Here is a 5,729-nt window from a genome sequence, read left to right as displayed (position 1 = left end):
CTTTGTATGCATGTTTGATCTTTATTTCTCAAGACCCAGGCTCAGTCAATACTTTTTTAACTTGGGACTCATAACTGATACACAAGCTTTTCTTAGCAACGATTGTCTGATCTTTAGGATAGAAGCAACAGAGCATCCAGCTTCATGACATCATCAGCGGGTTGGCCTTCTTTGCTATGGAAGGGCTGTTATGTTCTAAAGGAGTGATTCAGGGTCAGGCCTTTTGAGACTGAGGGCAAAGTTGATGAGCAAGGAAAGGCTCAGAAGCATCTGAATGACTCCTCCTAGACCCTCCCCTCTCTTCTGGGATCTTGTTCTTGAGGAAATGGAGACCTCTGTTCCATGCACGTGAAAAGCTACTTGAGAGGAGCCTCCCAGGGGATAGCATAAGTTTCTGCAGGGGCTAGAGGGTAGACATGATCCTTTTTTTTTTTTTTTTTTAAGATTTTTATTTATTTATTTGACAGATAGAGATCACAAGAAGGCAGAGAGGCAGGCAGAGAGAGAGGAGGAAGCAGGCTCCCTGCTGAGCAGAGAGCCCGATGGGATGTGGGGCTCCATCCCAGGACCCTGAGACCATGACCTGAGCCCAAGGCAGAGGTTTTAACCCACTGAGCCACCCAGGTGCCCCAGATACTTTTTTTTTTAATTAAAATTTTTATTGAGAGGGGGTACCTGGCTGGCTCAGTGGATAGTGCCTGTGACTCTTGATCTCAAGGTTGTGAGTTCAAGCCCCACGTTGGGCATAAAGCTTACTTCAAAACATTTATTTTTTTAAATTGAGGTGGCTAACCCACAGGCACTTGTAAGAAATAACACAGAAACACTGTGTTATCAACCATACTTCAACGTAAAAAGAAAAGAAAAGAAAAAGAACACAGAGAGATCTTATGTACATTTACCACTTTCTCCCATAGTTAACCTCTTGGATAACTATAATATACTATCATAAACAGGATATTGACTTTGATACAATTCATGAACTAATCCAGATTTTCCCAGCTTTACTTATACTCATTCCTCTGTGTGTATGTATTTAGTTCTGTACAGCTTTTTCTTTTTTTCTTCTCTTTTTAAAAAGATTTTATTTATTTATTTGAGAGAGAATGAGTGAGAGCGAGAGCACAGAGTGAGAGGGACAGAGAGGGAGAGAGAGGTAGAGCAGGGACACCAATGTGTGGGGGATATGGGACTTGATTGTGGGGTTCGATCCCAGGACCTGGAGATCATGACCCAAGCCGAAAACAGATGCTTAACTGGCTTAGCCACCCAGGCATCCCTGTACAGCTTTTCCCATGTAGGTTTGTGCATCTGTCACCAACAAGGTCAAGATCCACAAGGATCCCTCATGTTGCTTTATTACAATCACTTCCTCTTCCCCTTCCCTAACTCTTGGCAGTAGAAATCTGTTCTCCTTTTCTAAGATGTTGTCATTGGACCTGATATCTTTTTACAAATATATAATCACACACACATTTCTGTTATGTATACTTTTTCAAAGTGCTCTCGCATCCTTTATGACAATTCTGCAAGATAGCTGGGGAAGGCTTCCCTATTTTAGGCCAGTAAATAGATTCAGAGATATTTAATGATTTAATGAAGGTCACATGTTTAGCAGTACATCGAGAACCGGGACTGAAGCCTGATCTCAATCCTAGACATTTTCTACCTGACCAGACTGCCTCTTCATCTGGGAAGACTTGGTCGTTAGAATCCAGAGACTCTAAAATGAGCAAACAGAAGGTGAGGGCATGGTGGCTTTACTGAGTAAGGGACAGGCAGGGCTAGGCAGGGAGAGCTAGGTAGTGGTCTACGGAATCAGGTTTACAAAAAAATCCCCCAGATGTGGAAGTTGTAAGGAAACTAAAGGGAACAAACCAGACCATCTTGTCCCAGGTGTCAGAGGTGGGGTCTTCTTATAACAACTACTTGTGACCAACAAAGAATTACCAGACCCTAAAAAGGAAGTAAGCCATTGAAGGTGTTATCACTAATCCTTACTTGGTGGTGCTATCAGTAGAGATGTTAAAAGGATTGAAGTTCCCTGGTTAGCCTTCAATAAAAGATCAACCCTAAAAGCCCTCAGTGGCCCCCGGTCTGGACCCTTCTCACTCCTGAGAGCTCTCTGTATCCTCACTCAATAAAACCTATCACTTTACTCCCTCTCCTTGGTCAGGCGAGATTCATTTTTCAACTCATTTTTCAACTCTGTGAGACAAGAACCTCAGTTCTCCCGCTTCATTACCACCTGAAACAAAAGGTGAATGTCTCCAGCTGAAGGGACAGATGTGGTGATGGGACCCATCAGCATTTTCAGCAGTAGGCTTCCCTGATCTCTGACCCCTGAGAGCTGGGGACACAATCACCCATAAACAGGCTCTCAGATCCCCAGCTTGTTTAATTCAGGCCTTAAAAGGAAATGAGGAATGACTATCAGGGAGAAATTCTGACTCCAATTGTTTTGTCTTGCAGGCAGAGAGTAAGTTCTAGCCTCAGCATTTTCATTAGTGCAGTGTTTTCATTAAAATCTCCATTAACTTGTTTGCGGCAATGAGCTGGAATTATCCCTCCCACCAGGCCTGGGGTGAGATGCTTGCCCAGGAGCTCCCTTTCCTGCAGGCAATGCAAAGTCTGCTCCTCTTAGGATGGTGTTCAGTTCCGTGGGCAGGTTGGGCTGGGCTGGGCCCAGGGGATCTTACCTGGTGACCCTTTGCCTGGGAGGCTAGAACAGCTACGAATTGAGCCCTGGGGCCCAAGAGGGAAGGAGGTCGCAGCTAGGGCTAAGACTTCCCTCACGTAGGTCCTTGTGCCTCTCTCTGTTTTTCTCCAACAAAGTTCGACTCTGAGAAGCAGCAGGCACATGGCTGAAAAGCACTCACGAGGTTGGGGGAGGAGTGTTCTTCCAGTTCTCCCCCCACAGGGCCTCCTGCTCCTCCTAAGTACCTGTCATCAAAAGAAACGAAGATGAATCCCCCCTCAGCCCCCACACCTCAGTGAGTTGTCAAGTCCTCTCCCTCCCACCTGAATAGGAAGCGGGAGCACAGGCCAGGCTGCGGGTTGAGGAAGTCAGAAGTTAACTTGAGCTGAGTTTGCAGCTCTGGAGAGATTGAGGAGCAGGCTTTTTCTCTTGTCACTTTGGAAGGAGAGGATTGTGAGGCCGCCCCTTTAAATAGCATTCCCGTGGGAGGCACATCACATCCATCCGTCACTGCTGCCAAAGCATCATTTTTGGTCCCTATCAAACTCAAAAGCTAGTTGGGAGGAATTGTGGGGTTGGGGGAGTGAAGACGGAAGGGTCTCCAAGGGGTAGGGGCAGTTTGGAAGGCGAAAAGGAGACCAACGAGGCTGGCAGAAGCTGCCTGGAAGAGGGGTGGGGGTTGGGACCAGAGGACAGGGAGAGAAAAATCGCGGTCTTTTGAGCCTATGGATGGAGCAGACATATCTGGTTTTTATCTGTGCAGAGGTAGGGTAAGGCAGACACGGGATTAAATTGCCGCAAGAAGGATGAGGTTGAGGTTAAACACCAGGACTGGTGACTAAAGAAGGAGAAAGAGAGCCACAGGATGGAAAAGCACAAGAAAAAGGTTAGGAGGCTTGGCTCTGGCTTTGCTGCTTATTCTCTGCGGGGACCACATCGTTTTTCTGGGCTTAGTTTTCCCACTCGTTAAATGGAGAGGGTCAGACTAGAGGGACTCCGAAGTATCATTCATGAATAACTTTTGTTTCGGTGAATTTTCCTTCCCTTAAAATGGGTAAGGAGTTGGGGGCCTGGGAGATTAGGGTGGGATATTCCACCGTGTTGACAAGACCTGTCGAGATCCCTCTGGAAGTACAGCTCCTGCCTCTTTTCCACCTCTTTTTGTTTAAATGCCTACCTAATATGGGCAGCTCCTTAGCTCTGATTCTAATTTGCAATTCTTTTGTAGTTTCCAGCCCATTCTTTCTCAGTTGTTCAGGGAGGTGGTTGCTCTCAAGAGTTTGAGACCTGGGATTGTGTAGGAGTCTGATTGGGGTCTGGCTGCAGCTTTGTCTTGGCTGGGGTTCTTCCTTAGGCATGGAGGGAAAAGGGAAGCAGAAGCTAGGTGGACAGAGACAGGGGGGTCCCACACTCTTTCCGCTTTCTGTCCATCTCTGACTCTGCCGTCTCCTTCTTCCTTGGTGCTTGCTGGGAGCTGGTTTTGCTGATACCTCTCTGTCCAGCCAGGTCTCAAGGACCGACCTAACCTCATTACCTGAAAGGCCATTCTTTTGCGCTGGAAGTCTCTACCCTTCCACTTCCCTTCTGCTCTTTTCTCCTCCATTGCCTGGGAAGGGGGTGGGGAGCCTCACCCCAATATTGAGAATGGAGTAAATATTTTCTCCTGATCATCCCTCCTTCCAACCTCCAGAGTTCTTGAAATGAAAACTCACATTCTGGGATTCTGGATTAGTGGCCTGTTCGGGATCTGGCTGTTAGTGAATACAGCTCCACTTTCTGTTTACATAGGATTTCCCCACAACACTAAGGTAGGTGGTTATCAAGGAAGAGAACAATTCTAAGGGATCCTAAGGTGGTTCCTGCCAGAATCCTAGGTAGGATTCAGCCGGAGGGAGGAGGCTAGCCCTGTTACAAAGTCTTGAATTCAAATTTCAGTTCGCTAATTCTCCAAAAAAGTTTAAAAAACATTTTATTTATTTATTTGAAAAAGAGAGAGATGGAACACAAGCGGGGGAGGGGCAGAGTGAGAGGGAGATGCTGACTCCCTGCCCAGAGGGGGGCCTGATTGCCCTGGGCTAGATCCCAGGTCCCCGGGCTCCATCCCAGGACTGTGGTATCATGACCTGAACCAAATCAGGTGCCCAACCCACTGAACTACCCAGGCGCCCCTCATTCTACAAACATTTGAAGCAGCTAGACCGTACTGTGCTGGGCCCTTAGCCATTAGATTTCTTTTACTGAAGACAAAATAAGAGGGAATAAAAAGTACCCGCTATAGGAGGGGCCGAGGTGAGACACTAGGAATGGTTTCCTGGTTCTAACGGAGTTCCGTACAGAGACGATGCAGTCCTGCCGGCTCTGGCAGATTCTGTCCGGAAAGCTTTAAGCGTAGAAGAAACTCCCACTGGCCAAGAGGCACCAGGAGGGAAGGCCACAGCGCTGGAGACAGATCAGGACCATCAAGTTAAGGGAACTGAGGGGAGGAATGGGGCCCCATGGCAACTCAGAGCAGACCTTGAACTTCTCCCCTCAAAGGCCGGAGCGCAGGGTGGGAGACTCTGGTCCCGGACCGGGTTCGGAGGGTGGTTGGCTGCCCTCAGCCACAGCACCCAGCTCCCCAGGGCGAAGTGGGGGAACTCATCCCCAACCCCTCCCTCACGCCAAGGGGCTACAGGCGGCTGGGCGCTCATGGATACACAAAGCCACAAGCACATCCACAGAAACTCAAAGCACAGAGCCGGGAACGCCCCCGGCCGCCCACGCAGAGGGCTGCGGCCGCGGGCTCTGCCTGCACTCTGTCAACACGCACTCGCGGCCCCCGCGCGGGGCACCCGCCGCCGCTCGTCCCGGGCGCCCGGCTGCGTGCGCTCGCCCTCGGCACCGCCGTCTACGCGTGCCCCCGGCTCCCCGTAGCTCCGCGGGGAGGGGGAGGAGGGGCCGCGAGGAGCGAGAGCCGAGCCGGCAGGCCAAGGAAGGCGGGAGCGCAGGGAGGGGGGCCGGCCGAGGGAGGAGGAAAGAGCAGAGGAGGCGG

The sequence above is a fragment of the Mustela putorius genome, unplaced genomic scaffold (assembly GCF_011764305.1).
Source record: "Mustela putorius furo isolate JIRA1106 unplaced genomic scaffold, ASM1176430v1.1 tig00537227_pilon_pilon_pilon, whole genome shotgun sequence".
Lineage (NCBI taxonomy): Eukaryota > Metazoa > Chordata > Mammalia > Carnivora > Mustelidae > Mustela > Mustela putorius.
The sequence above is the reverse complement of the archived record's forward strand: the minus strand, read 5'-3'. Positions refer to the sequence as shown.